Source organism: Felis catus, chromosome A1 (assembly GCF_018350175.1).
Source record: "Felis catus isolate Fca126 chromosome A1, F.catus_Fca126_mat1.0, whole genome shotgun sequence".
Lineage (NCBI taxonomy): Eukaryota > Metazoa > Chordata > Mammalia > Carnivora > Felidae > Felis > Felis catus.
This window is the reverse complement of record NC_058368.1, coordinates 6408289-6434455: the sequence shown is the minus strand read 5'-3', so window position 1 is coordinate 6434455 and position 26167 is coordinate 6408289. Positions and strand designations below refer to the sequence as shown.

General features: G+C 44.1%; 1 protein-coding gene across 12 annotated transcripts in view; it reads right to left on the bottom strand.

The window, feature by feature from the left end:
• The window catches only part of WASF3 (WASP family member 3), a 136381-nt gene that overhangs the window by 52242 nt on the left and 57972 nt on the right, over positions 1-26167 (bottom strand). For 6 of the 12 annotated variants that reach the window (XM_023250199.2, XM_023250152.2, XM_019822289.3 and 3 more), the window contains one exon: positions 22812-22908. The gene's annotated coding sequence lies outside the window, so the exon portion shown is untranslated. Of the gene's footprint in view, positions 1-2320; positions 2592-22811; positions 22909-23992; positions 24012-26167 lie in introns of those variants that run through there. The other 6 variants (XM_023250184.2, XM_019822445.3, XM_019822353.3 and 3 more) reach the window with 3 other exon arrangements.

Genomic DNA, 26167 nt, shown 5'->3' with positions numbered 1-26167 from the left:
ATGGCTTTCTCTCGAGGACCCAGACAAATAGGAGCGGCTCTGGGAGTGGTTTAAGAAAAACGGGTAGTAATCCAGGGATACGGGCCTCGTGCACAGACCGCTGTGCAGGAGAGGAGGTGACCGTCTTGAAAGGGCAGGCGTGAAGAGTCCTGCCACAAGACTGTGGCTCACCTGCCACGGGACTGAGCCGTAAGTGACCTGGGAACTGTCCACTGGAGGGAAATGCCACGACAGGAATAACAGTGTGGACCCGTGGAAGATCCAGAAGGTAAAAAACATCTACAACAACAGCAGGGTTGGCTCGTGGCTGCTAGCCTGCACTGACGGCCTGCATAAGGGTAATGAGGGACCGGAAGCTGTTAACAAGCAGTTAATGGCTAAGTGAGAGAACACCGGAGCCTTCCTGGTGGGTGTAAACCGGTCCTCATCAGTGACCTGTAGTGACCTGCAATGGAACTGCGGACTGGACTGTGTGACAGCTACGGAGCTCAAGATGTTCGAATGCTCGGTCAGAGCATTCTGTTAGTATGCAGATCCAGGCTGTGGTTTTCAGGGATCCTGAGAACTGGAACACGGACTCCTGACGGATGCCCATGAGGATGCTGGGCGCAAACACTTCCCCACCACCCCCCAGCTCCCTCCGGAAGTGGTCAGCACACCACTGGGGGATGCCGCACAGGCCTCACCCCCACGGCTGGCAGGTGACCCGCGCGGGCTGCACAAGTCCCTTCCCGCATGCCAACGGGGGAACTGGTGCCGGGCCTGGTGGGGGAGACTGACATCAGGCAGCCCGGGGAGGACAAGCAAGCGGCGGGTGGCTGTGCCCCAGAGACACAGCTTCGGGAGCGTGGAAGACAAAGCGTGGGAAGGCCCTGGATGTGGCAACTCTGGTGAAGCTTCTAGGGGCGTGGCAGTTGGGGGCATGCTGGGAGAGCCCCTCCTGAGTAACAGGCACATCCACAAAGAAGGAAGTGCAGCGCCCATTCGGCTGGGTCGTGAGGGCAACGCAGCTGGGAATGCTGCTCTGGCCCGCAGACCGGGTGGCACAGCGGCTGCCACCTGGGAGTGGGGCCCAGAGCAAGAGGCTTTCTCTGCAGCAGGGCCAGGCTTGGCACAAGCGGCCCGGATGTTTAGGCTGTAGGATCCAGTGACCCTGGATGGTACAGAGGGGTCCGTAACGGGAACAGGTGCAGTAAGGAGCCCCTGGCAAGCGCCAGATGGAGAATCAAACGTACCCCCCTGGGATTCTGAAGGCCACGCCATCACAGCAGAGAATGATACGCCCTTTGAGAACAGCTCCTGGCGTGTGCATTACCAGGCCCTGGTAGAGGTCATGAACGGCAAGGGCAGAAGCATCCAAGCCCCCCCCCCCCCCCCGCCCCCACCGGTGAGCTGGGTTTGTAGGTCAACCGGTCCACCAGGGGATGGAAAGGGCACTCCCCAGAGTGAGCCAGCGTGGAAGGCACAAGTGACTCCCACGAGCAGGAAGTCCAGACCTCTTCCACGTCCCCCACCACAGCTGCCGGCGCACTCCATGCCCGTGCCCCCAGCGAAACGCCGACTTGTACGTCCAGCGGGCAGAGTGGGGCAGGCACGAACCTGGACGACAGACGGGTCAGCCTGACGTCAGGGACGAAAGCAAAGAGCGCCCATGGCTCTGTTACAGCAGCAACTGCGGATTGCCCTCGAAGACACCGGAGACGAAAATCTTCCCGCACGTGGAGGTGCAACAGGGCAGTTCACCCCACTTCGTGCGGAACGGAGAGGGAGCCTGAGCTGAAAATCCAAATGCCTGGGCTGCCTGCTGTGTGGTCAGGGGAACGAGAAGGAAAAGAAGGAGAGCAGCAGGGACAAGGAAGTCTGGATACAAGCATACGGGGCAGGCACTGGGGAGCGGGCAGTGGGAAGCCTCCTGGATCGTGTCAATCCCCCCGCCCCCCACGGGAGAGGCGCGGAGTACCGAGTGGGCAAGATCCACGTGGCCGCGGCATCAGATTTGCCCGATGGGATCGCCTCCGTCGCCACATCTGACCAGGGGCCCCCCTTCACAGCGGGGAGGCTCGGGACTGGACCCAACTCGGTGGGTGGTAGGTAACACACACCACACCGTCCAGATGCAGTTGTCCCCCCCCCCCCCCCCCCGAGTGCCGCAACCGCCTTCTCAAAGCACACGGAAGCACCAGCTCGAGAGTCTGACAGGATGGGTGCCACGCTTCACGATGTGGTCTGCGAGGTCGAAGACCGCTCTGTGGCACCGCGTCCCTAAGAAGGGCACGCGGGTTCAGGAGCCAGGAGGCAGAAGCTGCCACGACCCACTTACCATCACTGCCAAGAGCCCACTGAGGGGTTCTGTGTTCCTGCCCCTGCCCGCTGGACTCTGGAGGGCCAGGAAGGGCTCATTCTGGCAAGGGCCACGGTCAAGGTCCCAGGGAAGTGCAGGTTCTGGCTCCGGGCAGCACCTTGGACCCCTTGGGCCAGGGACCAGAGTCCCCTTGGGGCACAGGAAGCCGACTGGGACCAGGAGGAAGGGCTGCGTTTACACAAAGGGCAGGGAAGAGCACGCGTGCAAGCCAGGCGACACGCATCTTGTTGTCCGCTTCCGGCAGGATCCGGGTACTTGATTACCCACCTTACCTAGCGTGCTCGGTCAGCGCGCGTGCGCGCGCGTGTGTGCGCCGCACCTGCCGATTTCCTGGAGCATCTATCTCATCGTTAACTTGTTTCTCACGGTGGGGCTTTCTTCTCCACACCTCGTTTCAGGAGTTTCCCGACACAGCAACCTTGTGCTTGCTTTGACAGAGACCCTGGCACAGGACGAGGGTTCTAATTTCTCACCGAGAGCTTGGGGTTTTTTATTTCTGGAGCCCCAGGCAGATGGCAAGCCATTTCTCAAGGCTGGCGAGCCGTTCTTCCACCCAATTTTTAAGGGATCTGACAACCCTCTGAAAATCACAGTGTTCATTTGAGGCTCCAGTTCTAGCTCGCTGCCTCAGGCTGGCCGGACACACGTTTCTGTACCATGGGCAGCATCAGAACCTAGCCTCCAGCACCTGGTGTCCTTTCCCCTCTCGACCCCCTTGGCTTCTAACACCCATGGACAGGCCTCCAACGTGTTCTTTCCAGCAAGGCAAGGTTTTAAAAAAAAAAAAAAAAACCACATAAATTCACAAACACAGTCAGCTATACTTTACCCAGCAGCTGTACGTGTCCACAGAAACTCACATGGCTAATTTCACTTCGTAGACGTCTCCTATGAGGACTCTCTTAACCCCCCAGCCTGTCCATCACTGTATCACATCACGTTTCACTGTTCCTATAACCCTCTCCATTGTGGTCCTCAAATGTGGAACGAGAAAGGCTGAGTACAACGATCGGCGAGGTATAGTGAAAAACTGAAAGGATCAGCGACCAGCAGAGAATAATAGGGGTAAAGTGGGTAACAATGGGGAAGACAATGTCGAATATAGAGCAAAACGTATTCTTTATTCCAATTTATGAATTGCATCAACAAATTAACCCTGAGTCCCTGTGTGTGCTGACTACACCTTCCCTGCCTTACAGCTCACATGAAAATGTGTGCTGGGCAAAAAAAAAAGTAACATACTGATGGTATTATTAAATTTTAATATTAATCTAACATTCATTCCTCAAGTAAGATACTTAATTTTTTCCTCTAATTTTATTTAGTGTCCAATTAGTCTACACCTGAATTTCTCCTGCAACTTGACTTACTATGGCAGCTGAATGTCCAAACACTGGCATTTCACTTCCCGGAGTGGTAATCTTCTAACTAAAGTCAAATGATTAAAGAATTTCAAGTAATATCAGTGTGCTTTCTACTTAAAGGCAACTTTTCTCTCTTCCAATAAGTTATCTAACCTCTTTTTTAAAATTCCATACACTGGGGCGCCTGGGTGGCTCAGTCAGTTAAGCGTCCGACTTCAGCCCAGGTCATGATCTCACAGCTCGCGAGTTCAAGCCCCACGATGGGCTCTGTGCTGACAGCTCACAGCCTGGAACCTGCTTTGGATTCTGTGTCTCCCTCCCTCTCTGCCCTTCCCCCACTCATGCTCGCTCTCTCTGTCCCTCTCTTTCAAAAATAAATAAACATTTAAAAAAATACATAAAATGAAATTCCGTATTATAAAACTCTGAAGTCTTCCTATAGAATGATTAATGGAATGTCTTTTCTAAAAAGGTTACAAAAGCAATTCAACAAATGTTTAAAAACGGTGTGAAGTTCTCGGAGTGTCCCTTTTCCCAACCATTCCCGTCCACACCGAACCACCCGGGATGAGCTATCATCTCAGCAATCTAAGTCACTGGTGGATCTTTCCAGATCACTTACTGTTACTGATTTTCAGTTTAATTTCACCGTATTCAGAAGACATAATTTGTCTGGACTTGTCTAAATTTGTTGATACGTGTCTTATGGCCCAAAGCATGATTTGTCTTGGTGAGCATTCCACATGTATGTCTTGGCGAACAGACGTGCGTTCAGCTGTGGTGACTGATGATGATGATGTTGTGATCTTCTATTTTCTTAATTAATTCTTAGTACGCTTGTTCCCTGAATCCCTGAGAGGAGGTTTGAGGCTGCCCACAGTAATAGATTTGTCCATTTCTCCCTGGCGTTCTATCAGTTTTTATGTATTTTGAAGGTCTGTTGTTGAATCTACACACACATTTCAGATCATCACGTCTTCCTGGTGAAATAAACCCCTTGTCCTTATGTAACGTTCCCTTCACCCCCGAGCTTGATCGCCGTCCCAAAGTCTACTTCAGTCATCCCTTCTTTTGACCAGTGTTTATGCAATGTAAGTTCTTCCTTTCAATTTTAACCTTTCCGTGTCTTTACAGTAGGTTTGAGACAGCATGCGGTTTGGTCTTGCTTTTCTGTCCAAAATGACAATTTCTGTCTTTTAATCGGTGTGGTTAGGTCATGTACTTTCAGTTCAGAACCTGGAGCCTGCTTTGGATTATGTCTCCCTCTCTCTCTGCCCTTCCCCTGCTCATGCTCTGCCTCTCTCTGTCTCAAAAATAAGTAAAAACGTTAAAAAAACATTTAAAAAAAAGAATACTTATGTCTTTATTTTGAGAGAGAGAGAGAGAGAGAGAGAAAAACCATGAGCTTTCACAAACACAGAGGATACCACAGAACACCCAAGAAGTATGGAACAATATCAGTAGTGTAACATACTTGTAACTGGAAATCCAAAAGGAAAAGAAAGAAAGTATTATCCAGAGAAAATACTGGAGGGGCGCCTGGGTGCCTCAGTCAGTTAAGTTTCCAACTCTTGATTTTGACTCAGGTCATGATCCCACGGTTCATGGGGTTCATGGGATCCAGCCCCACCTCGGGCTCCGGTCTGACAGCATGGAGTCTGTTTGGGACTCTCTCTCTTCCTCCTGTCTCTCTGCACCTCCCCCTCATGGGGGAGGCACAGGGACTGGAAATGAAGGGAAATGGAAATCAATCATGCTTATGTGATGAAACCTCATTAAAAATCCCCAAAGTATGGGGTGTGGCGATCTCCCAGGTTGGTGAACACCTTCATGTACCAGGAGGGTGGCAAATCTCAACTCTGTGGGGACTTGGGGACGGAAGCTCTGGTCCCTGGGACCCGTCGAGACCTCATCCCATGTACTTCTTCATCTGGCTGTTCACATTTACCTGGGTCCTGGGGGCTTTGCTGCCCTCCCAACAACTTCTGTGTCAAAGGAGAGAAGGAGCAGAATAATGGACCTTACAGCCTACCAGTCCCCCAGTACGACCATCCCCCGCATGGCCGCCCCACCAGTGGGGTCCTGTCTAGTCCCTCTTCTTTCTTACCAGTGCCTGGTGGAGCCCTGCAGAAAAGAGCTTGCGAGTGTCAACCCCCCTTGTATCTAGGCTCCTGGTTATTCGAACGGATGTGTTCACTCACACTCAACCTTTAAGAGCTCCTTTAGCCACTTTGATGGTGGTCACCTGGCCCCCCGTCCCATGCTCTGCAAAACAAAACAGTTTAAGAGTCCTGCTCTCCTCAGGAGGGCTTGCTACTCTTTACAATTCAAGATAAGTTATTACTTTATAGATCATCTGGCTTCTCTCTCTTACTGATGGAAGCAATGCTCATTTCCAACTTTTTATATCGTAATTGGAAAAGAAACTCTCTGGCAGCATGGTAAGGACAAGATGAACACATCAGCTTCCTCTTTTGTTAAGAGTTGGAACGGCTAACTATACTCACAAAGGGACAAGAAAGCAAACGGACATTCTTGAGGAGTGACCATCTGAGGGTACTCTAAGTATCTGTGTGCGCAGACCCCAAAGTGAGCAAACTGTTTTGGAAACAAAGGAGTAACACTACCATAGGAGTACAGACAACAGCTTTCATGCATGGAACACACTGCCATGGGGAATATAAATTAAATTGAAACCCACAACTGTGATCATTCCCCAGCTTATTCCACAATCGTAGGAAGGGCTGACCGGATGCAGAGTAACTTCTAGTAACTGCATTAAGTCTTTAGGACAGATTTTAAAACCGTATTACTGAGCGTTAGAGTTAAGCGTACAAAACTGAACCAACAGGCTTTGTGACAGGTTCCCTTCTCCACTCCGCAGCCACAAAGACGATCCTGGGAGTTCTGAGAGCACGCAGAGCCTGCAGAACTTGACGGTGTTAATGATTCTGTCTTTTCTATTCTGGATGCGCCGGTAACCTTTGCTCTGACTGCCGCGGTGCCAGGCAATCAGTGCCACTCGAGGCAGAGCCAAATCACGCCGTTCGGGCGATACACACACGCCAAACTCAACGTGTGCGTGCCGCCCGTGTCTGGCTTTTCAATCACGCTGACTTGTATGTATGAGATTTGTACTCCAGAGCGATCTAAGCAGGAGTGGTCCTGTCTCCACGCTCGTACAGAACTAAGTGACACACTGCTTCCAAGCCCCTGCTCCGACCTCCCACCAACACTGCCCACCGGGCCCTGTGGATTCCGAAGGGCAAGGGCCATGTGTGTGCGCCCTCGTTTCACGGCACGCTGCCTGCCTACTGACAGTCCCCGAAGACATTTCCCACTAATGTTACATTCCCAAGGCCGAAGGAAGAGCCCAGGATTCCTCAACTCCCAACCTGTGACATTATCTTCTAGAGCTTTAGTGCGTTTTTATTATTCTTATTAGTTATTACTTATTATTAGCGCGTATTCAGTGGGAATACGAAGAACAGACGAAAATAAGACGAGTCCCTTTCCTCAAAAAATTAATGGTTTAGTGAGAGACCCAGGCATATAAATTAAGTTACAACCCAGTGTGACAAGCCCTACGTTATAGGTATTTCTCACACCCGGGCAACTAAATTTAAACACAACTAGAAGGATTCGGCAGCAGGGCGGTGGGGAGGAGGGAGCCCCGCATCACAGGCCTGTAGCGCCACGCCCGGCACGCAGGAGCCGCTGCTCAACAAGCATTAGCGGATGAACAGAGGTCTTACTCCAGGTTCGTGGGAGGCATCGCATTATTTTTAAAAACTGCCAAGCAGCCGCAACAAGCAACCATCCAGGGAGCAACAGGAGACTCAGGTCTGCCGAATAACATGATGTACCTGAAACGTGTGTCCCGTACCTATTGTTGGAGGACATTCTGAGACACAGAGTGATCCTTTGCCCTTTGTGGGCTACAAAAAGGCACCAAAAGACACTTCAGGTGGAAGCTGATATCTGGTTCGAACTGAAAAAGCAGAGGTCAGATGTCTAGGTTGAGATTTCTCCCCACCGCTTTCCCCATTGGCTCCCGTCTTACAGTTTTCTCTGCCTCGGGGAGAAACCTCAAAGCCAGTATAGGTGACAAAAAGCAATTTATCGTAAGTGAGAATATAGAGAAGCAGAGTGGGGACCCTGGCAAAGAACAATCGCTAAGAAAAATCCTTAGGTCCCTCTCCTCTCTTTTCTCTCCTGGTTATTGTGGGGAAGAGTGATGAGTGCCCCCCCTCAAAAAAAAGGAAAAAAAAAAGTCTCTGTTCTAGAACCTTCCACCATTTATTTCTATTTAGCTACACCTAGCTAAACTGATTCTTATGCTCTGTTTTATATCCTTCTTTAGTCTGGATTTTTTTTTATTTAAATAAATTACTAAGTTCCTATTAGATATGAAATGTTTTTAAAGCATATACGTCTTGGGGCACCTGGGTGGCTCAGTCGATTGGGTGTCCGACTTCGGCATGCTCTCACGGTTCATGAGTTCGAGCCCCGCGTCGGGCCCTGTGCTGACAGCTCAGAGCCTGGAGCCTGCTTCAGATTCTGTGTCTCCCTCTCTCTCTACCCTTCCCCTGCTCATGCTCTCTCTCTCTCTCTCTCTCAAAAACAAACATTTAAAAATAATAATAATAGGAGCGCCTGGGTGGCTCAGTCAGTTAAGTAGCTGACTTTGGCTCAGGTCATGGTCTCGCAGTTCCTGAGTTAAAGCCCCACAACGGGCTCTGTGCTGACAGCTCAGAGCCCGGAGCCTGCTTCAGATTCCATGTCTCCCTCTCTCTCTGCCCCTCCCCTGCTGGCGTGCTCACTCCCTCTCTCTCTCTCTCTCAACAATAAACATTTAAAAAATTAAAAATAAATAATTAAAATAAAATAAAAAATAAAATAAAATAAAATAAAATAAAATAAAATAAAATAAAATAAAATAAAATATGTCTTCTGTTTCCAAGTCCATAATGGCCCTGGCGTCCATACAACCAGATACTCAGTATATCTGGGACTAGAGATTATATTTTATATTGGAGCCTACGCCTGTCTTCTATTTCTTTGTTGTGCATACAGATTTATCCCCACGCATGTTACTACTCTAGGAACCTCGAAGATGCTTTCGCCAGACACCATTTTCCTTCCCTGTTTTGACCAGCCCAACAAAACCGGCTCTTTATTAAAATAAACTTTTGCTGGATGAATGGAACCTGGGAGATCTAGACTAACTTCTTCATTTTACAGTCAGAGAGCAAGACCAAGAGACCCCAACTCTCCCACATTGTGGACATTTGCCAAGGAAGAGGAGAAATTAGCTCAATCTCTGACTTTGCTGGTGCTCTGCCCACCGCATTCCCATTTGCAAGCCTTCCTCCTATAAGCCCCATCTGTAAACATACCAACAAGCCAAGGCTATTTCATGTCTGTGTTTTATCAGTGTCTAAAGGCAGCAAGGCCGCAAAAATTCTCTGCCTTGGTATGCAAGTAAGCCTTGACTTCTCAGATGATGCTTCAACATCGTCCCTCTCCTTCCTGCGACCTTCCCAACACTGAACCACGCACCTGTTGCGAGTGGTCAACTCCAACCGTGAAAGGAAGAAGCTGGTCTTTCCAAGGCTCTGTTTGTGGAAGATATTGTAGTATCTTTTCTAAACAGGGGGTTTTGTCTGGTCCCTCAACTCCTGATGCTGCCTTGTTGCTGATGCATAAAGCATCAGATGTCCTCATCTTATTCTGTTTTGTATTTTCGAAATACGTGAGCTTTTACAATGGGACTGGCTTTTGGTTAACTATTCCAGAAACCCAGATATTTGTGTTCCATCCTACTTCCCAGGCCAGGGAAGCACTCTACCTACACCTCTACTGGGCATGATTCAGCATGACACCTTGGTAACTCAACTCCCATTTGACATCTGCCAGAAAGGTATGTGCAGGAGACTATGAGTATATACCCAGTCTCTAAGGACAAGCAGGGAAATGCTGTTGTGTGTGGGTACGGTAAGGAAAACTTCCCAGTTTAACAGGACCTTTGGGACAAGAGAAAGTGACCATCTCCTATTCCTCGATTTGGGATTACAGGTAACTTACTGTTGTTTCTTAGGCCCTAACAATACTAACTAAATCTCTCAATCAAAATGAGAAACTTGTAAGAACTAGGGTGTGTGTGTGTGTGTGTGTGTGTGTGTGTGTGTGTGGTGTTATTAGCTCTTTAAAGGAAATCATTTCAAAAGCTATTATAATTTGAATGGGACGACTGAAGAAAGAAAAACAAATCTACGTGAGACCTTCTCCTTAAGCTAGTCTAGGCTTCTCCTTAGGCTTCAAATCCCCAGAAATGACAAAAAAAAAAAAAAAAAAAAAAAGATATAGATTTAAAATATATGCAATCAGGGACCCTTGGGTGGTTCAGTCAATTAAGAATCCTACTCTTGGTCATGGTCTCACGGCTCGTAAGATGGAGGTCAACTTGGGGCTCGTGCACTGGCAGGGCAGAGCCTCCTTGGGATTCTCTCTCTCCCTCTGTCTCTCCCCCACTCATGCTCGTGCTCGCTCGCATGCTCTCTCTCAAAATAAATAAATAAACTTAAAAAAAAACCCAAAAAGACGAACCACACCAAGTGTTGGTAGGAATACAGAGCGACTGGAACGCTCAAGCCCTGAAGAAAACGTAAAATAACACCATCACTGTTGAAAACAGTTTGCCACGTTCTTAGAAAGTTAAACACACACTCCTAGGTATTTATGCAAAAGAAATAAAAGCATAACGCCCAGATGCAGATTTGTACACGGATGTTCATACAGCTTTATTTGTAGTAGCCAAAATGATCCAAAAATAGAAATCACCCTAAATCCACAACAAGCGAATAGATTAAATAAACTCTACTAATCAGCAGTAACACGGGATGAGGTACTGATTCATGTAACAACATGGATGAATCTCAAGATAATTGTGCTGAATAAAAACCAGACCAGGGGCCCCCAGGCGGCTCAGTCGGGTAAGTGTCCTACTTGATTTCGGCTCAGGTCATGATCTCACGGTTCTTGAGTCTGAGCCCCGCATCAGGCTCTGCGCTCTTTCTCCCTCTTTCTCTGTCCCTCCCCACCCCCACTCTCTGTCTCTCTCTCTCTCCCCCTCAAAGATAAACTTAAAAAATAAAAAAGACGGAAAAAAAGAGTGTATACTGTACGATTCCATTTACATAATTGTGATATTGTGATTATTATTATTATTATTATTATTATTTTAGAGAGAGAGTACACAAGTGGGGGAGAAGGACAGAGGGAGAATCTTTTTTAAAAAACATTTTTTTAGGGGCACCTGGGTGGCTCAGGCAGTTAAGCCTCCGACTTCGGCTCTGGTCATGATGTCACGGTTCATGAGTTTGAGCCCCACGTTGGGCTCTGTGCTGACGGCTCAGAGCCTGGAGCCTGCTTTGGATTCCATGTTTCCTCCCTCTCTCTCTACCCCTCCCCCACCCACACCCTATTTCTCTCTCTCAAAAATGAATAAACTTTAAAAAAATTTTTTAATAAATAAAATAAAAAATATTTTTTTTAAGTTTATTTATTTTGAGGTGGGGAGGGGCAGAGAGAGAGAGGAGAAACTCCCAAGCAGGCTCCATGCTGTCAGCACAGAGCCCCACATGGGGCTCAATACCATGACCCTGGGATCATAACCCAAGCCAAAAAGAAGAGTTGGATGCTTAAATGACTGAGCCACCCAGGGGCCTATGATACTGTGATTTATAGTAAGAGATCTATATTTGGTTTTCATCCTCATTTCTGGTACAGAGCTCCCAAAATCCTTGGAATTTCCTAAGTGAGAAGAGCAATAATTTTTTTTTTTAATTTTTTTTTTCAACGTTTATTTATTTTTGGGACAGAGAGAGACAGAGCATGAACGGGGGAGGGGCAGAGAGAGAGGGAGACACAGAATTGGAAACAGGCTCCAGGCTCCGAGCCATCAGCCCAGAGCCCGACGCGGGGCTCGAACTCCTGGACCGCGAGATCGTGACCTGGCTGAAGTCAGACGCTTAACCGACTGCGCCACCCAGGCGCCCCTAGAAGAGCTATAATTTTGATATTCATAACAAATCCCTCTCAACCTTGCCAGGTGACTTTGGGAAAGACACTCCTACTGTCAGAAGGGTGGGAGCCGGTTGCCAGGGAAACCAACCATGTGATTAGAGGGTTAGAACTTTCAGTCCCAGCCACCCTAGCTTTGGGGAAAAAGGAGAGGCTTGAGTTCAGTCACCAGGAGCCAGTGATTTAACCAACTGTCCCTAGGTAATCAACCTCCATAAAGACCCAAAAGGACACGATCCAGCGACCTTCCAGGTCGGTGAGCCAGGATGCATTCATATACTGGCGAGTGGCACAGCCCAAACTCCATGAGGACAGAAGCTCCTGGGTTCTGCCAGGCCTGTGGCTGTTCAACCACATCCTTTAACATCTCTCATAATAAACTAGTCATCTACTAAGTGAACTGCTGTCCTGAGTTCTATAAGCCACTCAAGCTAATTAATAAAACCCAAGAAGTGGGGGCATGGGAACCCCCAATTTACAGCCAGTCGGTTGGAAGCACAGGGAACATTCTGGGCTTGAGACTGAAATTGGGCAGATGGGGGAAGCGGGGGGGAAGTCTTGTGGGACAGAACCTTTATTTATTTATTTATTTATTTTTTTAATTTTTTTTTCAACGTTTATTTATTTTTGGGACAGAGAGAGACAGAGCATGAACGGGGGAGGGGCAGAGAGAGAGGGAGACACAGAATCGGAAACAGGCTCCAGGCTCCGAGCCATCAGCCCAGAGCCCGACGCGGGGCTCGAACTCACGGACCGCGAGATCACGACCTGGCTGAAGTCGGACGCTTAACCGACTGCGCCACCCAGGCGCCCCATTGTGGGACAGAACCTTTAATCTGCGGGATCCGATGCGGTCTCCAGGGAAATAAATGAGTTAAACTGCAGGACACCCAGCTGCTGTGGTCAAATTGCCTGATGTGTGGAAGACCCACACGTCTATTGTCAGAAGTGAGGTGGTGCTGTGGTGAGGAATTTATAATACAGGAGACACACGGAGGAGTGTTCTTCCTTCACAATAACGTTCTAGGAAACACAAGCTAATCTACAGTGACAGAAAGCAGATCGGTGGTGGCCTGGAGGCTGGGGACGGACACCAGGGAAGGATGACCAGGGGCACGAGGAGAGTTGTGTGGGTAATGGTAGTTTCACTTTCTTGCTGGGGGTGGTGGTTTCATGGGTGTGTGCACATGTCAGAACTTATCAGACTGTACATTTTAAATGTGCATAGTTTACCGTATGTCAATTACGCCTCGATACAACCGTCTACAAAATGAATCAGTGGAGACGAACAAGAGATAAGGGCGGAAAACTAATTGGGAGATCACTGAATATTTCTTCACCACTTAGGTTCTACCACGACGGCCTTGTAGAGACAACTCTATTGTTGGCCACAGACACAGGACTAAACATCACGGCAGAAGAAACAGACATAAGCGATAAATTTAGCAGGTAGGCCACCGCTCCAAGAGTATTTACAAAGGGCCGGTTAGTGGCATAATTAACAGAAATGAGCTCAGTTCCCTAAGGAAAGTTCTCCTCCTACAGAATTCCTTCACCTGAAGGGAATCTGCCTCACCAACCTCATCAGGGAGTGTGCCACAGTCCGAGCACGGCTGGCTCTCCTCCAGGGGCCTCTCTCTCCAGCACGGCCCAACAAGCCACACGAGCAGAAGCCCCAGTTCCTCAGGAGCGGAGAGGCCTGTGGGAGTCACTGAAACCCCACTACACCCAAGTCCTTAGTTAACACACAGCAGCCAGAACATCTGCCCGGTGGCCTGAAAGGGCTCGATGAGAAGGCCCAGCTGAAGACGCCGTGAAAACCATAAAGCGGAATGCAAACACTGGATACCATGCCTATTTTTTTTTTAAGTTTATTAATTTATTTTCCGAGGGGGTGAGGGGCAGACAGAGAAGGAGACAGAGAATCCCAAGCAGGCTCCGCGCTCAGCACAGAGCCCGGGGTGAGGCGACCTCACAAACCATGAGATCATTCCCTGAGCCCTGAGATCAAGTGTCGGACGCTTAACCAGCTGAGCCACCCAGGCGCCCCTAGATATTGTTCCTCTTCAGCAAATAAATGCTCACTTGACCAACTAACTACCTTTAACCACCTCCTTTTCACTTTAATTGGACAGCAAGAGGAAGAAGCCATTTATCAGTACCACACTGTGGTGAACATGACGTGCTCATATGCTATTTAGCATGAAGTATATAACTATAACCCACATGAAGTATCTGTTACGTTAATGTTCTTTTCTTTTTTTTTAGTTTTTTTTATTTTCTATTTTTTTTTTTTAATTTTTTTTTTCAACGTTTATTTTTGGGACAGAGAGAGACAGAGCATGAACGGGGGAGGGGCAGAGAGAGAGGGAGACACAGAATCGGAAACAGGCTCCAGGCTCTGAGCCATCAGCCCAGAGCCCGACGCGGGGCTCGAACTCACGGACCGCGAGATCGTGACCTGGCTGAAGTCAGACGCTTAACCGACTGCGCCACCCAGGCGCCCCTTATTTTCTATTTTTATCTTTTTTTTCAATATATGAAGTTTATTGTCAAATTGGTTTCCATACAACACCCAGTGCTCATCTCAACAGGCGCCCTCTTCATTACCCCTCACCCACCCTCCCCTCCCTCCCACCCCCCATCAACCCTCGGTTTGTTCTCAGTTTTTAAGAGTCTCTTATGCTTTGGCTTTTTTAAACAAACCAAAATCGCCAGCTCCTTATTCAAGGTATAATCAACAGGCAACCTACACACGTTTTATAAACACAATGTTAAAAAAGTTAAGCAAAATTAGCCTTGTTTTAATAACATAAAATACGTCAATAAACACTCAGAAGCTAAAACCATCAACAGCATTTTATCACTTGCCAAAGACATGACTTTCTGAACGGTGCTGATGTCAAAGAATTTTTTAAAACTCAAGAAGGGGGCGCCTGGGTGGCTCAGGTCATGATCTCACGGTTAGTTGAGTTCGAGCCCCACATCTGGCTCACTCCCATCAAGCCTGTCGGCACAGAGCCTGCTTTGGATCCTCTGTCCCCCTCTCTCTGCCCCTCCTCCACTTGCGCTCTCCCCAAAATAAATATTTTTTTAAAAAATTCAAGAAAAATTTTGAGGTACTCAGAATTTACCTGGTATCACCTGTGACCTCAAGGTTTAGTTTTTTGTTTTTTTTTTTTGAGAGAGAACACATGTGTGCGTGCATGCTAGTTGGGGAGGGGCAGAGAGAGAGGGAGAGAGAAGCAAGAGCCTTGCCCACCCAGCACAACGCCCAACTCGGGGTTCGATCTCATGACCCTGAGATCATGACCTGAGCCAAATTCAAGAGTCGGACGCTTAACTGACCGAACCACCCAGGCACCCCTAGTTTTTGCTTCTAATGATCCAGTTCACCATAAATTTAAAGTCTCTTCAAAAATTAGCATCTCCTTTTTTTGTTGTTGTTAAGAAACAAGTTATCACTTTTCTCTACCTTCCTCTTCTGCATGTGAGAATGACCTTCACCAAACAAATTTACAGAATCCAAACGAATTAAAACTTATGTTTTTAGAGGAAACAACAAATTATAAGCTACAAAATTAGGGAACTTGCCAATTGCACACATTGTCACCTTACCCCGAAACAGCAAGTTGAACCGTATGAAATTACCACTCTTGTTGGTCTAAACAGCCAAAATGTTGGCAATTTCACATGAATGAACACAATAAAATGAGATAAAATTAAAATAGCAATAAAGCTGTAGAATCTACCAACTGTTCCTTAGCATACATGCTACTAAACATGAGTTCCTGTGTTTTTAGAAACAAAAGCATCCTGATGGCAGTATTTTTGGCAACGGGAAACTGTGCTCATGAAAGAAAATTAAGAACAATTAAATGGCTCTTTTAGTTAACTATTCCCAATTGTTTGGGCCATGAAAGCATTAAGAGAAATACGAGATAGTAGAATTTCTGAAATTTGCAACCTAGGTACCTGGTTCTCCAACCATCAAATTTGGCATCCTATCAACTTCATTCTTTGGAACATATTCCAGCAAGTAAATCACGAGCGCCATCAAAAGGAGCAGGCAGGGTTTTTGGGTAACTTTATAAAAAACCAACCAAAGAAACCAAGTCAAAAGGCTAATGGTAGTGAACCAGTTAAAGATGACAAATGGGGACATTTGCATATACAAGTATTTGTATGCATTATGTCATTTATGTCCCACTACCACTTTACAGGCTGGTACTGCGCCCAACTAAAAGAAAAAGAGATCAAGGCTTGAAAAGCAAGCAGAAGAACTTAAATTCAAAACCAAAAAAAAAAAAAAGTAAAGTAAAGAAAAAAAGATTCTGTCAGATGCCAGTCTTTTTTCTTTTTTTTAATTGAGCTATAACATTATATAGTTGACCTTTGGACGACACAGGTTTGAACTGTGCAGTTATACACGGTTTTGTTTGTTTATAAATATGGTATAGTGTTGTAAACATATTTTCTCTCCTTATGATTTTCCTAGTAACACTGACTTTTCTCTTGCTTACTTTATTATAAGAATACAGTTACCTAATACATACAACATACAAAGTATGTGTTAATCAACTGTTCATGTTATCAGTAAGGCTTCCAATCAACAACAGGCTATTAGTAAAGTTTCTGGACAGTCAAAAGTTATATATGCAGATTTTTTTACTGTGTTGGGGGGTCGGCACCCCTAACCCCTGTGTTCAAGGGTCAACTGTATTAGTTTCAGGTGTACAACACAGTGATTTGAAACTTATATATACTGTAAAATAATCATCACAATAAGGTAACATCCATCGCCATATATAATTACAACATTTTTTTTCTTGTAATGGGGACTTTTAAGATCTACTCTGTTTTGACCACTTTCAAATATGCAATACAATATTCTAACTATAGTCACCATGCTGTACATTACATTCCCAGGACTTATTTATTTTATATTTGGAAGTCTGCACCTTGTGAACCCTTTACCCATTTTTCCCCACCCTTGACCTTTCACCTCTGGCAACTACCAATCTGCTCTCTGCATCTATAACCCTGGGTGGTTTTGTTTTTTAATTTTTTAATATTTATTTATTTTTGAGAGAGAAAGAGAAGGACAGAGCAGCATGAACAGGGGAGAGAGAGGGAGACACAGAATCTGAATGAAGCAGGCTCCAGGCCCTGAGCCGTCGGCACAGAGCCCAACACGGGGCTCGAACTCGTGAACTGGGAGATCATGACCCGAGCCAAAGTCGATGCTCAACCAACATGCCACCCAGGCGCCCCTGTTTTTGTTTTTTAATTCCACATATAAGTGAAATCATGCAGTATCTGTCTTTCTCTGATTTATCTCACTTAGCATAATGTCCTCAAGGTCCATTCATGTACTTAGAAATGGTAATGTTTTATTATTGTTTATGGCTGAATATTCCATTCTGGTTTCCATATACCACATCTTCTTTATCCATTCATCCACTGATGGACACATAAGCTGTCTGCATATCTTGAACTATTGAAAATGCAATGACATGGGGGTACAGATATCTTTTCAAATTAGTGTTTTCGTTTTCGTCGGATAAATATTCAGAAGCGGAACTGCTGAATCATATGGGAGTTCTACTGGTAACTTTTTGAGGAACCTCCATACTGCTTTTCATAGTGGTTGCCCCAATTTACATTCCCACCAGCAGTGCACAAGAGTTCCTTCTTTTCTGTATCCTCACCTCATCCTGTCTTTCTGATAACAGCCATTGTCATAGGTGTGAGGGGCTAGCTCATTACGGTTTTGATACGCGTGATGATGATCAGTGATATTGCGCATCTTTTCACGTACCTGCTTGCCCATCCAGATGTCTTCTTTGAAAAACTATCTGTTCAGATCTTCTGTCCTTTTTTTGCCAGATTTTTCTTACTACTGAGTTGTATGACTTTTTTATATAAATCCTGAATATGAACCCCTTATCGGAGACAGGAGTCGCAAATATTTTCTCCCATTCAGTGATGTGCCTTTTCGTTTTCTTGATGATCTCCTTTGCTGTGCAGAAGCTTTCTAGTGTGATGTAGTCCCACTTGTTTATTTTTGCTTTTGTTGCCCTTGCTTTTGAAGTTCAGATCCAAAAACTCATCGCCGAGACCACCTATACTTTCTCGTTAGAACTTCTATGGATTTGGGTCTTACATTTAAGTCTTTAATCCACTTTGAGTTAAGTTTGGTGTATGCTGTAGAGGCAGCGGTCCAGTTTCATTGTTTTGCATATAGCTGTTCAGTTTTCCCAGCACCATTAATTGAAGAGACTGTCCCATTGAATATTCTTGGCTCCTCTGTCATAAATTGACCACATATGTCTGGATTTATTTTCAGGCTCTCTCTTCTTTTCCATTGATCTGTGTGTCTGCTTTTATACCAGTGCCAGAATGTTTCGAATACAATCACTTTCCAATAGAGCTTGAAATCAGGGAGCGTGATGCCTCCAGCTCTGCTCCTCTTTCTCAAGACTGCTTTGGCTTATCCAGGATCTTTCACGGTTCCATGAAAATTTTAAAATTAGGATCTATTTCTGTGAAAAATACCATTGGAATTTTGATAGGGATTGCACTGCATCTGTGCAATGCTTTGTGTAGTATAGGCATTTTTTTAATATTAATTCTTCCAATCCAATTCAAAACCAGCTCTGTCAGATACCAAAGTCTTATAACATGTCTGCAAGTAAGATCCTCTATGAGCATCACCGTTTGAGCGCCCACTGTCTGCTAGAAGCTCTGGGTATTATTTTTAATATTTTCAAGCAGCTCGTCAAGATTATCCTCCTTCTACAGAGGAGGGAAATGGGGATCAAGGACTGGACTGGATTTTGCTCAAAAGCTTAGAGCCTGTATGTTTTTAGCATCTGAACCCCAAATTTTTCTGTTAACTCCTAAACTTACACTCCCTCTACTATGCCATTCTGCCATGCCAACTGATATGGCCGATAACGTACAGCTGACCCTTGGACAGCATGGGTTTGAACCGCATAGTCCACCTATAAGTGGATTTTTTTCCATTAATATAGTGCACTACTGTAAATGTATTTTTTCTTCCTTATGATTTTCTTAATAACATTTTTTTCTCTAACTTACTTTTTTGTAAGAATACGGTATATCATACATATAATGTACCAAATATATGTTAATCACCTATTTATATCATTGGGAAGGCTTCCAGTCAAGACTACCAGTAGTTAAGTTTTTGGGGGGAGGGGGGGATCAAAAGTTGTATGTGAATTTGTGCAGAAGTCGGCGCCCCTAACTGTTGCACCGTTCAAGGGTCAACTGTAATTAAAATGGAAATGCACACAGTTATTAAATATTTGTTTACATTTATAAGCATTCCACTAAGGCTGAGAAAGTATTTGATTGCAAGAGACTTAGAAATGATTCCAGTAACACCATCCACAGACACAATGTCTTGCCATACAACGGTCCCAGGCAAAGGGGACAAGGACTCAGGGTTCCCTCAATTCTTAACTGCCACCCATCATAAAAGTATGTGTATGGAAATTACTTAACAGAAATCAACAGGCGTAATATGTGGCTTACGTTATTATGCAAAACATGTCAACAAATTCTAAGATATATACAACAAGCATACAAAATAATTTTAACTCATCCAAAGATATATGATAGTTGTAACAGATCAACAAGTAATTCTATAGGCCCTCTTAGAATTTAAGAGAACATCTTAGCACTGTTTCAGTCTTTTTCTTTAAACCAAAGAGTAAGTTATGTAATGAAGGTGAAACCAAGGCATTAACTTTCAAGTACTACACAAAGCTTTCTGGCTAGATTAACAGAAAGAAGAAAATGCTGAACCACAGCTCTCTCAACAGATTATGCTGACTTTTAACTCCAGAGAAAACAGTAACTTAAAACCACAAGTCATATAAATGTGGCCTTGTTCTTATGATTTTTACATCATGATCACAGAAACCAAAATGTAATAAACACGGTCTACTGGTATTAACATTTATTCCCACCTCCCCTGTCCCCTTCCCTGCATCAGAGGCTAGAAGGCTAGAAGCTCATTTCTCAGGTCCCTTGCCATAGGACCTTAATTTTTCATATATATTTTTTTCATATATATATTTATAAATATGTATTTTATCTATTTTTCATATATATGTATGTATTACATATATTATATATAATACACGATATATTATGTATACACATATGTGTGTGTATATATATGTGTATATGTATATGGATATATATATATGTTTTTGTTTTTGATTTTGCTTTACTGCCTGACTAGGAAATTCTGAGTAAGAACGGTGAGTGAACTAAAATCAGGCAAAAACATGAAGTCTTTCATCAATAATTATAACTCTTAGCTGTAGGTCTTTCACAGACACCTTTATCAACTTGAAAAAGCTCCCTTCTATTCCTACTGTTCTGAGTTTTTATTGTGAATAAATGATAAATAATATCAAATGCTCTTTCTGTATCTATTAAGATGGTTATACAGGTTTTAAAAGTTCTGGTTAATTTCTTGATACTGTGAATTAATCATATGACGGATTTTCAAATGAAGAACCAATCCTGCATTTCTGGAATAAATGGTACTTTGGCATGATGTATCATCCTTTTTATATAAACTTTATTCAATTTGCTAATATTCTGTTGAGAAATGTCTTTGTTTTTTATATCCGAGTAATAACGGCCTCATAAAATAAATCAGTGTTCCATTCCTCCTATTTTCTAAAGATTTTGTATATAATTGGTATTATTTCTTTCTTAAAGGTTGGTAGAATTCACCAGTAGACCATTTGGGCTTACAGCTTTCTTTCTGAGGGAGGGTTTTTAACTACAAATTCCGTTTCTTGAATAAAGAGCTATACAGATTATCTGCTGCTTCTTGAGTAAGGTTAAGTACCTTGCATCTTTGAGGAAGTATGTCCATTTATCTAAGTAATCAAATATATTACGTGGTTCATAATATTCTCTTTAACTTCCTTTTGTAGAATCTACATTGATGGTCTCTCTCTTCTGATATCAGAAATTTCTGCCTTCTCTCTCTTTTTTCCTGAGAGAAAAACTACAAGTTTATCAATTTTATTGATCTCATTAAAAAAAAAAAAAAAAAAACAGCTTTTGGTTTCACTGATTACAGTTTTTCTGTTTTCTGTTTCAGTTTCAATGAATTCTGCTCTTATCTTTCGTATCTTCTCTGCTTGGTCTACGTTTAATTTGCTCTTTGCCTTCTACTTTCTTAAGGTGAAGGTTTAGATTTTTGTTTTAAAACTTTTGTTTCCTAACAGAAGCCTTTAGCACTGTGAATTTCCCCTAGAAGTACTGTTTTAGGTGCATCCCATAAATTTAGATGTGTTGTATTTTCATTTTCATTCAATTCAAAATATTTTCTTTAAGTTTATTTTTATTTTTATTTTGAGATACAGAGAGAGAACCAGTGAAGAAGGAGCAGAGAGTAGGGGGGACAGAAGATCCAAAGCGGGCTCTGTACTGTCAGCGCAGGGCCCAATGCAGGGCTCAGACTCACCAACCATGAGATGAGATCATGACCTGAGCTGAAGTCGGACGCTTAACCGACTGAGTCACCCAGGTGCTTCAGTTCAAAATATTTTCTAATTTCCTTTGCGACTTCCTCTTTGACCCATGGGATTTTTAGAATGTGGTATTTAATTTCAAAATACTTGGGAGATTTCACAGATAATCTGATACTGATTTCTAGCTTAGTTTCATTGTAGTCAAAAAACACAGACATACTCATGAAAAGTCACCTGTGAGGTGAAAGTATGGAAATCAAATTCAATTTTCTGATTGTAAATTAATGAAACGATATGCCCACAGTCACACTGAGACCAAACTGGAGATCGGGTCTTCTAGTACCCTTTCCTCTAAAGGATATGAAGAGCAACACTAAAAAAAAAAAAAAAAAAAAAAAAAGCATCCTACTTTTTTTAAGCATCCTACTTTGGCTCAAGTCATGATCTTGCAGTTCATGAGTTCAAGCCCCGTGTTGGGCTCTGTGCTGACAGCTCAGAGCCTGGAGCCTGCTTCAGATTCTGTGTATATGTGTGTGTGTGTGTGTGTGTGTGTGTGTGTGTGTGTGTCTCCCTCGCTCTCTCTCTGCCCCTCCCCCACTCGCACTGTCTCTCTCTCTCTCTCTCAAAAATAAACATTAAAAAAACTTAGAGGATAGAAGAGCAGTGTGTTCTCTCTAAATCCCACGTCAAAATCAAGACTTTTTGTTATTCTCCCCCTACCCTTCCAAAAAAAAAAAGGAAGAAAAGGACAGTTTCACATAGATCATCTCATTTGCTTTTTACAACTCTATAAAACAAATTACAGACACTCAGTACAAGGAAAATGCAGCTCAAAGGAATAACTCTCCTTCCTGGTTGGCCGTGTCTCATTCCTCTTGAATTATCCCTTGAAGATAGAGGAATACAGATCATTTAAATCCCTAAATAATTCAAAACCTCATTTTAGCCACCGTTAGAATCAACACCACTTTAGTTCAAAGTAAGTTGTGGTAAATTCCAACTAGGTTTCGGTTTGATTATCTTGACATCTCATATCCATTCATTATTAACAAGATTCAGATAATAAAGAACTGGTTAAACCCTGGGAAATAAAAAGTAAAGGGGCAAAACATGTAGGGAGGAAAACGAGACCCCAGTTTAGTCATAAACTATATAGCAGTGTGTTTTTCACGCAAAAATTAATATGAAATTGATAGATCAAGTTATATTTTTCTCTTTCAAATCCAACTGTTGATTAGGATCTAAAGCGCCAAAATATTATCTGCTGTTAATTTTTATGTTAATATACATTAATACTTAATATGTTAAAATCGTAGACTATTTTATACTATTCTATTTGAAATTAAAATTCTAAACTATAATGGTACAGAAATTAAATGGCTTTTATACTATTCTATTTGAAATTAAAATTCTAACCTATAATGTTACAGAAATTAAATGGCTTTAAGTGTAAGAGGCACATATTCTTACCGTATAAGTGTTGACTTACGGGTTGCAGAAATGTCCCTCAGGTAGTCGCATCACCACTTTGGCTCAGATATCAATGGTACAGCAATCAGAATTAAAACTAAAAAAAAAAAAAAAAAAAAATTAAATAACAGTAAGTAAAATGCATTCAAGTCTTCGAAAAAGTTTTAAATTTCAATTTCACATGTCAACAATTTCATCAAGGGAGTGCTACTCCCAGAACTAGGTTTTGGTTTTTTTTGTTGTTTTTTTTTTAATGAGTTTAAGCAAGGAGCTAATAAGGTATGTGAGTTCCTGAATAATTCCAACTCCCTATCCTGGAATAAACTCTGAAATTAACTTCAAGAAATCACAGTGAATAGCTACAGGGCAGAAAAACAAAAAGCCAAGTATATTACAAGTCTATTCAACCGAACTGCTCGGTTCATAGGCTCTGCGCACATACATTTAAGGTTTTGTTAATGCCTACAATGAACTGAACATGGATGATTCACACAAGAACTCTCTCATATAAAAGCACTTGTATTAATTTTTCACACAAAAATATTTAAATTCAATAGAAATCCTGGTGGTCACCTATAAATACTTTATTAGAATGTATGGGAATAAAATGGTAACAACACAAATTTAATACTTGCTCAATCGAGTCTAGAAAGTGTTTCCAGGATAATAGATATTCAGAGCCGTAAGACTACAGAACAGTCTAATATTGTTTATTATCAATGTGCTAGAGCCAGGAGGTAGCAGTAAGTATGTATGGTATAGTTTCCCACCCAAACAAGAGTTACAGTTTACTTAGGAACAACACACAGAAGAAAAAGTTAGTGAATATCATTATTGATTCATTCAGCAAAACTTTAGGAAGCATTTTGTATGAGGAAGTGTCCCTTTAAACACTGCAGATACAGGGGTGCCTGGGTGGCTCAGTCGGATTGAGCGTCCGACTTCGGCTCGGGTCATGATCTCGCGGTTTGTGAGTTCGAGCCCCATGTCGGGCTCTGTGCCAACAGCTTGGAGCCTGGAGCCTGCTTCGGATTCTGGGTCTCCCTCTCTGCCCCTCCCCTGCTCATGCTCTGTCTCTCTCTGTCCCTCAAAAATAAGCAAACAAATGTTGAAAAAAAAAATTTAAAAATACTGCAGATACAGAAATGCTCGTCAAAGAACTCACAGAGGCCAATACATACCGATAATTATGCTACAATAAGATAGTCACATGAAAGCAAGAGCGAGTCCAGAAGGGAGTGGAGCATATCATCGAACAGCTTCTCCGAGGACAAAGAGTCCTCAGGAGGAGTGAGGCCAGGCAAAGGTCATGTAGGCACAGGGAAGGAGCAGTGTGCAATGTCTGAGTGGGAGGAAAGCAACTTGAAATCCACTAAAGAGGATTGTCTGGATGTGCACGAATGATCTGTCGGCCAGCGGAGTCTTCCCAGATGAGACTGTCACCACTGCTTTGAAAGTGGGGAAAATAGATCGTTCAATGATACTCTCATTTAGACACGTCCCACTGGTTTGCTTACTTAAAATTAAAAGCAGCACATGATTTTCTTCTCCTTCCTTAGGAGCAGCTGTACGGCATGCTCTTGATTATGCAGAATGAAAGAGAAAAGTGAGTTTTTCCCAAGCAGTTTCCACTGGCGATCACCTTATTTCCAAACGCGGAGAATTACCCCTGGGTTTCGGAGTATCCTGGCCAAACTTTACCTCTGCCAGATCATCCTACTTGCATGATTCTCAAAGTAACCATGCACTTCACTGTAGAGATGGTCCTACCTAGCTAAGTGGGAAGGAAAGTGTCCCATATGCATGTTTCCTGCATGAGCGCAATCACGTGTGAATTCTTCCTTTGGGAAACACAACCATGAATTTTCCCATTTGCGTGAAATGCTACGTAACTATTAATCTGTTATTAGCTATCACTTGGTGAATGGTTTACTCAGGATTCAGCACAGCGCGCACGTGTCCCATGGTATTTTAACTTATCCTCACAAGGCGGGTAACATCTATCTCCATCAAAAAATGAGGAAACCGAGGACCAGAAGGCGATGTGCCCAGGATGACCCAGCTTGGAAGCAGCGGGCTCAGGACAGGCCTGTCTGGCTGCAGTCACTCTTTCGAACTGCAGTAGGGGACAGCCTCCTTTTGAACACGTACACATGCAGTTTTCTTTCTTCTTCTGCAGCTACCATGTCTAACCTAAGTCAGGAAGCGTAAAAGTCTTGAAGAATCAACTGGGCTTTGTGAGTGTGCTGCTTAATTTTACAGGAGAGCCTATCTTCAACTCCTCGGAAGCTACCGCTTAAGGTTATTAAGCGTGAAAGCCAGCACCTCTACTTAGAGGTGTCGTATTAGCAAGCGCAGGGAAACACATTTATATGCAACACCAGAATTCAAATTCTATTTATGTCCCATGGTTAAGCTCTAAGTGGTGCTGAAAATGCTTGCCTCTCCGTGGCGACAGTCTAGGAGCACAGTTGTGCTTTAATTTCTGCCCAATGGGCCTGCGTCCATGATGGCCCCTCAGTATGATCGCCCTTTTCTATCCTCCGTGCAGCCCAACTGTGCCTAGCCTTCAGAATGCAACAGCCTCCTTCACCAATCCATTCAGCCCTCTAGCTGCTCAATCAACAGTTATCTATTGTAGTAACGTGTTAGGCACTGTGTGTCCCCACCCCGGGAAGATCAAAGCCCAATCCCGCAACCCCAAGAACCTCTTGGTCCACCAGAAGAAAACTGCACAAAAAAGGAATTGGCATTCCATGCGATCAACATACACACATGGTATTAAGAAAGCGCAAGGCAGGGAGTGGCAGGAAGACATCGCAGCCCTGGTAACACAGGTGCCTTAGTCCAGATGACAGATGATGCGGACCTGAAGTAATAAGATGGGAGAATTTTTTAAAGGGAACGAACTTGACAAACATAGGCATCAGGCAACGAAGCAGAAGGGATGCTGGGATGTCTCTCGGAAGGCAGAGTTGAGGGCTGCGAAGACAGCACGGTCCAGCTTAACCCCCCGCGATGACGGAAATGTCCTGTAGATGAACACCATCCAATATGGCAGCCTCCAGCCACACATAGAGCACTTGATGGGGCACCTGAAATGTGGTGAGTGTGGCTGAGAATCTGAGTTTGTCATTTTATTTCATTTTAACCAAACTTAAACAGCAACACGTGGCTAGCAGCTAACGGCTTCAACAGTGCAGCTCTTAACACTTCAGGCTTGAGATACTGAGTTGAGGGGTTACCATCAGTATCTGGGGAAAGGAATACCAAGAGAAAGACATACAGACACTCAGATATCTGTTGAACAGGTGAACGAACAAGCAAATGAAAAGAGGAACAGGGTGACCTTGAAG